This window comes from Triticum urartu, chromosome 7, assembly GCF_003073215.2.
Source record: "Triticum urartu cultivar G1812 chromosome 7, Tu2.1, whole genome shotgun sequence".
Classification (NCBI taxonomy): domain Eukaryota; kingdom Viridiplantae; phylum Streptophyta; class Magnoliopsida; order Poales; family Poaceae; genus Triticum; species Triticum urartu.
The window spans coordinates 695,157,247-695,170,477 of NC_053028.1; positions in this window are offsets into that span (position 1 = coordinate 695,157,247).

A 13,231-nucleotide genomic window follows, 5' to 3' on the forward strand; every position below is an offset into this window, starting at 1 on the left:
CCTAAGTTTGGTACTGGTTCTTGCATTTTTTGTTTGAATTTGTTATAAGCGTTCTCATCGACTACCAAGGTGCTCATGATTATTTTATTAATCTCAAGATATTATGCCGGTTCGGTATCTCAGACAGTGGTGCTTATAGGATAGGATGATTGTATGTACGTTTATGTCCGCATTTGCATTGCTCGATGTTCAAATGACCGCCACCGAAAAGACAATACTCGCGTACACACTATGTTCGATCGGTGCGTCTGCCCTTTGCCGACCATGTCGATCTATGTGCGTGCGCGCATGGCTAGTGTTTTTGAGTTGTTTAAGTGCTTTGAAGAACAAGTACGGATACTTGATTTTTTTACATTTTATTAGTCCCACACGGGTAACTGTCATCGCTGGCGACACGCTTAAGAGGGGACGCGCGTGCACCTGTGCTGCCGGGCCTGGTGGCACGGGCCTGTCACCCCACGCTTCGGGGGGCAAAGAGTCGGCAAGGTAGGGCGATGCACTTTCCACGGCGACGGGCAGGACTGTAGTTCTCGGTGTCGGATTCAGGCGGGCACTCCATGGCGCTCGCGCTCGCACGTGGAGGTACGTCATGCGGGTCCGTCACGGACATAGCAATTGGCTGGCTACCACCCCGGCTACGTATGAGAACCGGTAGAATATGTTCGTCAACACCAAAAGCTAGCGCGTGCTCTGCTATTCTACATACTCTCAACAATCAATGGAATAATGGATATAGAAAAACAAACGAATCGTGATTTGTGAGGCAGACCTTTGAGGTTGACAGAGAGCAACGGTGGCACCTGCAGCTGCTGCACCCGCGGAGTTACCAGTGAATTTTCCGACAAGCGTTGCAACCACATAACAAAGATGCAGATTGACACCGCCTTCTAGAGTAGAAATTTGCCGACGTAGACTGGGAAGTGGAAGAAGACGTGAGGGGACCTACAACTATAAAGTACAGGAAGCGGACGGGTAATGAACCGCCGGCCGGCCGCTTGATTACCCGGTTAGTTAATCTTGTACGTGTGGGATAGTGGAAGATGTAAACGGTAGCAATAATGGCTGGCAGCGTGAAGAAGAAAGGAACTGATGCGTTGAGAACCCTTCTTCAGGGACAAAGCCAGCCAGCGATGCGATGATGTGGCTGCATGGCTGAGTTGACTAGGTGCATGTTAAGATGATTTGCAAACTGAATGGTGATGTGGCATGTTGATGATGTGGACAGTGTGCATGTTAAGGGAATTGGTAGTAGTGGGGATCAACATCTTAAAAATGTAGGATGTAAGATAAGGCGATTGTTGGGATCCGACTTCTCCGAGGAGGCCCGCTCGTTGCCTGAGAATTTCTCCCCCACACTTGCAACTCTTTTTTCCTTTTTCGTTGAGTTGGTGCTCCCCATATGCAGGAGCTCTCTAAATGTAAATTTAGTGATGGATCAACCTATGGATGTAAGGAAGCGCATCCCACATGCAAGAGCACTCTAAAATACATTAGTGATGGACCAACCTATAAATGAAAAGACCGGCAACACACATGCATTCAAATTTCAAACAAGACGAGGTCGGCGCCATGGATGAAAAATTGCATCGATTTTAAAAACTTTGCCAAATCAAAATATGCTTTCGTCATTGTGTTCATTGTGATGAGATCTGCTTTGAAATTCGAGCCCATATGAGCATGTTCTGATGAATATTGTTGAAGAACTACTTTTACCATGAAAATCAAGTTCCCGTTATGAACATGTTTCTTTGGCACATATCAATAAAGTTGAGACTTGTTTTGAGGCAAGTGTTCAATACAAACCTTACTTTTCTCTCACAAATAGGTAGGCCAACCGGGTGTTTGACACTATATTATCATTTGCACAATTTGCAGCTATATTATCATTTGCACAATTTTAAGAGACTGCACTTGTATTGTTTAAAAGAAATTAATGTGACGATAAGTAGCATGCAAGACAAATTTATTAATACAACTTTTCTTCAAAGAAACTAGTATATGGTCTAAAAACACAAAAGAAATTGAAATGCTATACAAGGACCCTACCTTTTTTGTGGGGTATACAAGCACCCTACCAACGACATGCACACTTGCGAACCCTCCCAAATCACATCCGAGCCCCCGCGTCATCCCTCCCGTGGGTGACTCGGGCGGCGGTGCGTGCCACCCTCCCCTCCCGCCACCCTCCCAAACCTTTGCAAAACCCCTCGTGGTGGCTTGCGGCGGGGCACGTTTTCTCTGATGCTCGGGGATGGCCGATGTGGGGTGGCCTATCAAGGCGGCGGCGTCGGGCGAGCTCAGGGCTCGGTGGCACGGCAGCGACGTCCTCGCGACGGGCGAGCGGCGACGGGGTGGACCTCAGATTGGCGGTGGTGGCCATCTCCTCCGTCGGAGGTGGTCCGCCTGATGCTGGGTGGTCTGATCTCGAGATCCGTCATCTAGTCCCGGCCGCGAGTCGGGGAGACATAGTTGCCAGTGAAAAGCGAGCTGACAGTGGGCGATGGTGGTGTTCAACGCCGTTACCTTGACGAACGCATCGTCGTGTAACTACTGTCGAGCTCCAGGGGAAACTCTAGGATCTCGTCTTATAGATCAGACAATGGCGGCATTGTGATGTTGTTTCTCTCTTGGGAGCATAGTTTGTGGAGCATCGCTGAAAGACAAAGGTAGGAGGCATGCAGAGGCTCCGTCTTGCATGGAGCTTCAGTGGAGATGTCAAGTCATGCCTGGACGACAGGTGCTACGCTATGTCATGCCTGTTCGGCAGGTACTACGCACGATCGATCTTCCAGTGTGTTCGTGTCTAGATGGACGAGCGTAGGGCGGTGGCATTGATTGTTCCCGGACTATAGCGCCACAAAACTCTTGTCTGCTAGGACTACGTCGGTATTTCCCCAAAGAGGAAGGGATGATGTAGCATAGTGAAGGTAGGTATTTCCCTCAGTGATTAAACCATGGTTACCGAACTAGTAGGAGAACCAAGAAACACAATGTAAACATTACCTGCACACAAATAACAACACCTCGCAACCCGACGTCTTAAAGGGGTTGTGAATCCCTTTCGTGTAACGATGCCAGAAATTTGTAGTAGATTGAAATAATATATTGTAAATAAAATAAAGTGCAGAAAAGTATTTTTGTATTTTTGGTTCAATAGATCTGAATAAAATGCAAAGAAAAAGTAGATCGCAAGAAATATACGAGGAAGAAGACCCGGGGCCGTAGGTTTCACTAGTGGCTTCTCTCGAGAAAGATAGCAAACGATGGGTAAACAAATTACTATTGGGCAATTGATAGAACCTCAAATAATTATGACGATATCCAGGCAATGATCATTAGATAGGCATCACATCCAAGATTAGTAGACCGACTCCTGCCTGCATTAACTACTATTACTCTACACATCGACCGCTATCCAGCATGCATATAGTGTATTAAGTTCATGGAAAATGGAGTAATGCAATAAGAACGATGACATGATGTAGACAAGATCCGCTTATCTATTGCGTAGATATAGATCACATCTTTTTATCCTTAGTAGCAACGATACATACGTGTCAGTTCCCTTTCTGTCACTGGGATCAAGCACCGTAAGATCGAACCCACTACCAAGCACCTCTTCCCATTGCAAGATAAATAGATCAAATTGGCCAAACAAAACCCAAATGTCGGAGAAGAAATATGAGGCTATAAGAGATCAAAGAAACTCAAATAACTTTCATGGATATAAAAATATATGACTGATCATAAACTCAATGTTCATCAGATCCAACAAACACACCGCAAAAAGAGTTACATCATATGGATCTCAAAGAGACCATTGTATTGACGAACAAGAGAGAGGGAGAGAGAGAGAGAGAGATGAATCCATCTAGATACTAACTATGGACCCGAAGGTCTACAAAGAACTACTCACGTATCATTGGAGAGGCACCAATGAAGGTGGTGAACCCCATCCAAGATGGTGTCTAGATTAGATCTAGTGGTTCTGGACACTGCGGCGGCTGGATGGATATTTTGCCAACTCCCCTAGGGTTCTGATATTTTTGGGTTATTTATAGAGCAAAGAGGCGGTCCGGGGGCACCCGAGGTGGGCACAACCCACCAAGGCGCGCATGGGCCTCCTGGCGCACCGTGGTGGGTTGTCCCCTCCTCAGGACTCCACCCATGTGCAACCAGGGCCCACCATGTTCTTCCTATTCCATAAAAAATCTCCGTAAATTTTCGTGGCATTTGGACTCCGTATGATATTGATTTTCTGTGATGTAAAAACACGGAAAAAACAGGAATTGGCACTTGGCACTATGTCAATAAGTTAGTACCAAAAATGATATAAAATGATTATAAAATATCAAAGAATGATAATATAACAGCATGGAACAATCAAAAATTATAGGTACGTTGGAGACATATCAACATCCCCAAGCTTAACTCCTACTCGTCCTTGAGTAGGTAAGTGATAAAAACAAATTTTTTGATGTGGAGTGTTGTTTAACATGTCATATCATATTATTTTCTTTATACCATGGACATTTGGACTTTTTATGTGATTCAAAGCAATAGTCTACTTTTGACATAGTAATTTAGATACTCAAGCATATCAACAAGCAACCATGTCTTTCAAAATATCAATGCTAAAATAAGTTATCCCTACAAAATCATATAGTCTTGTCATGCTCTGTCTTCTTAACACAAAGTATTTATCATGCACAACCCCGATGACAAGCCGAGCAATTGGTTCATACTTTTTAACGCGCTTCCGCTTTTTGAACTCTTACGGAATACATGAGCGCAAGCCATGGATATAGCACTAGGGGTGGAATAGAGTATGATGATAGGGGTAAATATAGAGAAGACAAAAAGGTAAGAAAGTCTCACATAGATGCGGCTAACCAACGGGCTATGGAGGTGCCCATCAATCGATATCAATGTGAGTAGTACGGATTGCCATGCAACGGATGCACTAAGAGCTATAAGTGTATGAAATCTCAATATGAAAACTAAGTGGGTGTGCATCTAATTTTATAATGAAAATTTCCCACTAGTATATGAAAGTGACAACATAGGATACTCTCCATATGAAAAACAAGGTTCTACTTTGAAGCACAAGTGTGGTAAAGGATACTAACAATGCCCCTTCTCTCTTTGTTTATTTTTTTCTTTTTTTTCTTTTCTCTCATTGTCCGGAGTCTCATCCCGACTTGTGGGGGAATCATAGTCTCCATCATCCTTTCCTCACTACTATGTCAGGTATATTATCATGCAAAGCAATATGACAATGAATGCTCGAGTCATCAAATGGAAGCGGTGGAAGTTGCATGACAATATATCTCGGAATGGCCATGGAGAAGCCTTAATAGGTAGGTCTGGTGGCTGTTTTGAGGAAGATATAGTAAGCTTATGTGTGATAGAGTGTATCATATCTCGGGGTTTGGATGCACCTGCCAAGTTTGCACTGACTCTCGAGGTGAGAAAGGGCAATGCACAGTACTGTCGACGCTAGCAAATTGCGAAAAGGTAAGAGTGCGTATAATCCATGGACTCACATTAGTCATAAAGAACTCATATACGTACTCCCCCCAAGCTTAGGCTTTTGGCCTAAGTTGGTCTATGGCTGCGGCTGGCCTGGGGGATATCCAAAGTAATAGTTAGGGTCGTACTATGAAGAAGCCTTGGATTGCCACTGGTTGGCAATCACTTCCGGATCCCACTGGTAATCAGACTATCGTGGAGGATCAAATTGTGGTTCCGGCTCTGGCTCTGTAGCTGATGTAAGGTTCCGGTAGGCGTGAATGGCCTCCAACGAAACAAGATACTTGCCTGCAGACAAATCAAACAAGGAAGGAGCAGGCAAGGTAATAGTCTCAGGATAGTTTTTACCAAATATTAATTTGTACTTAAGTGCCTTTTCCCTATTCTTAACAATAAAATCCTGTGCTACCATACTCTTATAATCTAGATAAATAGGAGGTAGCAACTTCTCTTCCTTCTCATAATGCCTAATAGGTATGTTAAAGTGTGCAGCGAGGCGCGAGGCGAAGATGCCTCAAAGGACAGGGCCCTTAGAACCGCTTTGCAACAATAGCGCCCATACTAAATGTGTCATCACGGAACAAGGCATGGCACAAAATAACAATATCAGGGGCACTAAGGTTTCCACAGTTTCCGCGCCCAATTAAGCATCTACTAGCAAATATAGCAAAGTAACGTAGAACAGGAAAGTGTATGCTAGTAATTCGTGCGTCGGAAACCTTCCTCGTTTCCCCTACAGTAATGGTATCAATAAACCCATCCACATCATCACGATGTGGTTCCTCTACGCTGCCCTCGAAAGGGATCAAACAAACCCGATAAAAGTCATGAAGTGACATCTCCTTATGCTCATCATATAAATAAAATTCCACCGTAGGTGGTGAGCTCCTAGCATGGAAATGAAAGTTTTGCACAAAGATATTGGTGAGTAAGAGATACTGTTCGCATTGATCGTGGAGGAAGGCGTTGAGGCCTGCATTCTCAGCCAATTCATAGAAATCATCATCAATCCCGGCTGCTCTCAAGAAATCATCACAAGGCCATTCACATGGCCGAACCTCCGCGGTGCGAGGAAGATTATATTTGGGTCTCTTATCCTCCTCACATTGCTTATCCTTTGAGCTTCGGCTCGATGAGCCCCTCAAAAATCTCTTCATATTTTTCTGAAAATTTCTGAAATTTTAAGTAACTTCAAAATAAAAGTGAACCAAACTCAACAAAATTGATAGCAACTACTCATACAAGTGCCTAGAGGCAATATCATGCATCAAAACTACTTTTGACCATATAAATTTGACATGCAAGCTCAATAACAGGGTCACCTAAGCAGCAAAAATATGCAATGAATAAAGCACTAACAAAAACTAATTGGACCATTGGAGGAGTCACATACCAACGAACAATCCCCCAAAGCAGTTTTTTGAATGGAGCTTTGAGCAAGGAGCTTGGACTAGGGTTTGAGCTGGTTAGTGATGTTTGTGGGAGGAAGAAGAAGTGTGTGGTAGCTGGAATTAGTGGAGGGGAGCCCCGTGGGCCCATGAGGCAGGGGGCACGGCCAGGGGGGTAGGGCGCGCCCTGGACCCTCATGGCTAGGTGCTTGCTCCCCTGCTATGTTCTGAGTGCCAGATATTCTCAAATATTCCGGAAAAAATCATATTTAAATTTCAGGGCATTTGAAAAACTTTTATTTCCGAAGTATTTTTTATTGCACGGATAATTGAGAAAACAGACAGAATATACTATTTTTGCTTTATTTCATATAAATAACAGAAAGTAAAAGAGGGTACAGAGAGTTGTGTTTTCTAAATTCATCCATCTCATGCTCATCAAAAGGAATCCACTAACAAGGTTGATCAGGTCATGTTAACAAACTCATTCCGAATAATATGGAACCAGAGAATTTTCGAATAACAGTAGGTTACCTCAACAGGGATATGCATGTCCCCAACAATAAGAATATCATATTTCTTCTTGACAGTAGGAAGAGGAAATTCAAAACCTCCAACAGTAATTGTTGAAATTTTTCCAATAGAATTGATACTGTGGACTTGAGGTTGTTTCCTCAGAAAGTGTACCGTATGCTCATTACCATTAACATGAAAAGTGACATTGCCTTTGGTGTAATCAATAATAGCCCCTGCAGTATTCAAAAATGGTCTTCCAAGAATAATAGACATACTATCGTCCTCGGGAATATCAAGAATAACAAAGTCCGTTAAAATAGTAACGTTTGCAACCACAACAGGCACATCCTCACAAATACCGACAGGTATAACAGTTGATTTATCAGCCATTTGCAAAGATATTTCGGTCGGTGTCAACTTATTCAAATCAAGTCTACGATATAAAGAGAGAGGCATAACACTAACACCGACTCCAAGATCACATAAAGTAGTTTTAACATAGTTTCTTTTAGTGGAGCATGGTATAGTTGGTACTCCGGGATATCCTAGTTTCTTAGGTATTCCACCCTTAAATGTATAATTAGCAAGCATGATGGAAATTTCAGCTTCCGGTATCTTTCTTTTATTAGTAACAATATCTTTCATGTATTTAGCATAAGGATTCATTTTAAGCATATCAGTCAAACACATACGCAAGAAGATAGGTCTAATCATTTCAGCAAAGCGCTCAAAATCGTCATCATCCTTTTTCTTGGATGGTTTAGGAGGAAAATGCATGGTTTTCTGAACCCATGGTTCTCTTTCTTTACCGTGCTTTCTAGCAAAAAAGTCTCTCTTATAATAACGTTGATTCTTTGATTGTGGGTTATCAAGATCAACAACAGGTTCAATCTCTACTTCATTATCATTACTAGGATGAGCATCAGCATGAACATCATTATTAACATTATCACTAGGTTCATGCTCATTACCAGATTGTGTTTCAGCATCAGAAATAGAGATATCATTCGGATTCTCAGATGTGTCTACAACAGGTTCACTAGAAGCATGCAAAGTCCTATCATTTTTCTTCTTCTTCCTCTTAGAAGGACTAGGTGCATCAACATTAGTTCTCTGAGAATCTAACTCAATTCTCTTAGGATGGCCTTCAGGATACAAAGGTTCCTGAGTCATTTTAGCACCTCTAGTCATAACTCTAACAGCATTATCATTTTTCTTACTATTCAATTCATTGAGCAAATCATTCTGAGCTTTAAGTACTTGTTATACTTGAGTGGTAACCATAGAAGCATGTTTACTAATAAGTTTTAGTTCACCTTTAATATTAGCCATATAATCACCCAAGTGTTCAAGCATATCAGCGTTGTGTTCTAATTCTCTACCAAAGTAAGCATTGAAGTTTTTTGTTTAACCATAAAGTCATCAAACTCATCCAAGCATGGGCTAGCAAACTTAGTAAATGAGATTTCAGCTTTATCATATCTATAGAGAATTTACCTTTACTACCTATGTCGGGTTATCAAGACCACGTACTTCTTCAACAGGCGGTAGATTAAGACCATGTATTTCTTCAATAGGAGGTAAATTCTTAACATCTTCAGCTTTAATACCTTTTTCTTTCATAGATTTCTTTGCCTCTTGCATATCTTCAGGGCTGAGAAATAGAATACCCCTTTTCTTCGGAGTTGGTTCAGGAATTGGATCAGGAATTGGATCAGGAAGTGTCCAATTATTTTCGTTGGTCAACATATTATCCAATAGAATTTCAGCTTCATCTGGTGTTCTTTCCCTGAAAAAACAACCAACACAACTATCCAGGTGGTCTCTGGAAGCATCAGTTAGTCCATTATAAAAGATATCAAGTATTTCATTTTTCTTAAGAGGATGATCAGGAAAAGCATTAAGTAATTGAAGAAGCCTCCCCCAAGCTTGTGGGAGACTCTCTTCTTCAATTAGCACAAAATTATATATTTCCCTTAAAGCAGCTTGTTTCTTCTGAGCGGGGAAATATTTAGCAGAGAAGTAATAAATCATATCTTGGGGACTACACACACAACCAGGATCAAGAGAATTAAACCATATCTTAGCATCACCCTTTAATGAGAATGGAAATAATTTAAGGATATAATAGTAGCAAGTTTTCTCTTCATTAGTGAACAGGGTGGCTATATCATTTAGTTTAGTAAGATGTGCCACAACAGTTTCAGATTCATACCCATAGAAAGGATCAGATTCAACTAAACTAATTATCTCTGGATCAACAGAGAAATCATAATTTTTATCAGTAACAAAGATAGGTGAAGTAGCATAAGAAGGATCATATTTCATTCTAGCATTCAGAGTTTTTTGTTTCAGCTTAGCTAATAATTTCTTAAGATCACTCCTATCCTTGCGAGAAAGAAAATCTCTAGCAGTTTCTTCATCCATAACATAGCCCTCAGGCACAACAGGTAATTCATATCTAGGGGGAGAATCTTCATCATCACTTTCATCAATATTATCAGTTTCAATAATTTCATTCTCTCTAGCCCTAGCAAGTTGTTCATCAAGAAATTCACCAAGTGGCACAGTAGTATCAAGCATAGAAGTAGTTTCATCATAAGTATCATGCATAGCAGAAGTGGCATCATCAATAACAGGCGACATATCAGAATTAATAGCGGAAGCAGGTCTAGGTGTCGCAAGCTGACTCAAAACAGAAGGTGAATCAAGTGCAGAGCTAGATGACAGTTCCTTACCTCCCCTCGTAGTTGAGGGATAAATCTTGGTTCTTGGATATTTCAAGTTCTTCATAAAGATAAGCAGATATAAATCCCAAGTGACTCAAAGAATAGAGCTATGCTCCCCGGCAACGGCGCCAGAAAATAGTCTTGATAACCTACAAGTGTAGGGGATCGCAACAGTTTTCGAGGGTAGAGTATTCAACCCAAATTTAGTGATTCGAGACAAGGGGAGCCAAAGAATATTCTCAAGTATTAGCAGCTGAGTTGTCAATTCAACCACACCTGGAAACTTAATATCTACAGCAAAGTATTTAGTAGCAAAGTAATATGATAGTAGTGGTAATGGTAGCAAAAGGTAACGGTATCAAAACTAATATTTTTGGTGTTTTGTAGTGATGATAACAATAGCAACGGAAAAGTAAATAAGCGAAGAACAATATATGGAAAGCTCGTAGGCAATGGATCGATGACAGATAATTATGCCGGATGCGGTTCATCATGTAATAATCATAACTTAGGGTGACATAGAACTGGCTCCAATTCATCAATGTAATGTAGGCATGCATTCCGAATATAGTCATACGTGCTTATGGAAAAGAACTTGCATGACATATTTTGTCCTGCCCTCCCATGGCAGTGGGGTCCTATTGGAAACTAAGGGATATTAAGGCCTCCTTTTAATAGAGTACCGGAACAAAGCATTAACACATAGTGAATACATGAACTCCTCTAACTACGGTCATCACCGGGAGTGGTCCCGATTATTGTCACTTCAGAGTTGCCGGATCATAAGACATAGTAGGTGACCATAGACTTGCAAGATAGGATCAAGAACTCTCATATATTGATGAAAACATAATAGGTTCAGATCTGAAATCATGGCACTCGGGCCCTAGTGACAAGCATTAAGCATAGCAAAGTCATAGCAACATCAATCTCAGAACATAGTGGATACTAAGGATCAAACCCTAACAAAACTAACTCGATTACATGATAAATCTCATCCAACCCATCACCGCCAGCAAGCCTATGATGGAATTACTCATGCACGACGGTGAGCATCATGAAATTGGTGATGGAGGATGGTTGATGATGACGATGGCGACGGATTCCCCTCTCTGGAGCCCTGAACGGACTCCAGATCAGCCCTCCCGAGAGAGTTTAGGGCTTGGCGGTGACTCCGTATCATAAAACGCGATGAATCCTTCTCCCTGGTTTTTCTCTCCCCGAAAGTGAATATATGGAGTCAGGGTTGAGGTCGGTGGAGCGTCAGGGGGGCCACGAGGCAGGGGGCGCGCCTAGGGGGGTAGGGCGCGCCCAGGGGGGGTAGGGCGCGCCTCCTACCCTCGTGGACAGGTGGAGGCCCCCCTGACGTGGATCTTCCTTCCAGTATTTTTTATATATTCCAAAATAACTCTCCGTTGATTTTCATGTCATTCCGAGAACTTTTATTTCTACACAAAAATAATACCATGACAATTCTGCTGAAAACAGCGTCAGTCCGGGTTAGTTCCATTCAAATCATGCAACTTAGAGTCCAAAACAAGGGCAAAAGTGTTTGCAAAAGTAGATACGATGGAGACGTATCAGTGGCTTGATGTATATATGTTCTTATTAGACCTTTGTTGAATAATTAATAAAGATGACTGTATGCATCGATTGATGCAGAGGCCAGGGGTTTAACCTCCTTTTCCAAAAAAACACCCTACGAACGCCTCTAGGCCATTCTCCCTCCTGTCCTCTCATTGCCCCTCCACTGGTGGGCCGCAAAGACCCGGCAGGGAGTTTCATGCGCATCAGGGCTCACCTGGTGATGCAGGCGTGATAGTGTTGTGTGGCACTCTCAATGGAGTGGTGCGAGCTTGCATTGGGCGCGGAGGTGCATGCTATGCTGGGATGCTGGCTAGGCCCGACTGGGTGCGTTTGTGGTAGTGACAGCCGTTGGGTAAGGATGTGGCCCAGCAAGTGTTCAACAACCATGCCTTCAAGAAGGAATAATGATCAAGGGCTATTGCCACTGGATCCAACCATCAAAGGCCAGATTCTATGTTTTCATCCAGAAGAGCAAGTACAAACATATCTGGTCAATGACTTAAATACGGTAACGACGCAAGATCATCATTGCTAGATATAACCCACTAGGGTGAGACCTTGGGGTTTCACCACCAAGCTTGAGAACATGTTCTCAAGAAGCACCACCAAATCGGGTCAATCGTATGTTGTCGCCGCCATTTTTCTGTGATCCCAACAACTATAGGTGCTTGGCTAGAAATTCCGCCGTTGCCACTGCACAACCATGCCTTTTTGTCAAGCCGCTATCGTAGATCACATCTCAATGCCGAAGGCAAGCTAGTCAGTGTGAGAGCAACCGCACTTCACAAAGGAGCCTTTCGACTGCATCCAACAACCTCTTCAGAACGAGCTGCCGACAGTAGGAACTATATTTAGAGAGATGAACCATAACCAAGAGCCATCAGTGGATGCCGCAATCCGCAGATGGGCAATGCTAGACTAATGGAAGTATTCTCATAGGATTTCTGTTACGGACTTACGGAAGAGTTGTGGTTGGAGAAGATTAGGGAAGAGAGGCCCACCAGCGAAAATCAAGGAGGGTTGGTTGGTGAGAGAGGAGCCCGTAAAACCAGTCCGTACTAAAATTCCGTAGGTGTAGCATTTTTGTCCGCAGATCGAGCGAGATAGCACCACCACACATATTAACTTGCAGCGTCGTCCTAGGGAACCGATCGGAGGAGAGACTACCGCACCGGTGTGACCTCGCCGATTGCCCACAAGGGTACCAGCTGATGAGGCGGCCGCATGCTTGCCGCTCCATCTTCCTGTCTCGGAACTGCGGTGTTACCATGATCTGCCCACTCCAACTTGAAGCGCCGACTAAGGAAAAGTATACTGTATGTACGCATATACATCAGCAAGTCAAACAATGAAAAGTTGTGCCATGAAAGTTATACCCTATGTATACCAGTAGTTGTTCGTGCAGAATAGTAGGACCTAGCTAGCTATGATGGTTGTCACTATACATTGTCAATCGTTCTTTCTATCGCTTCGGGATTT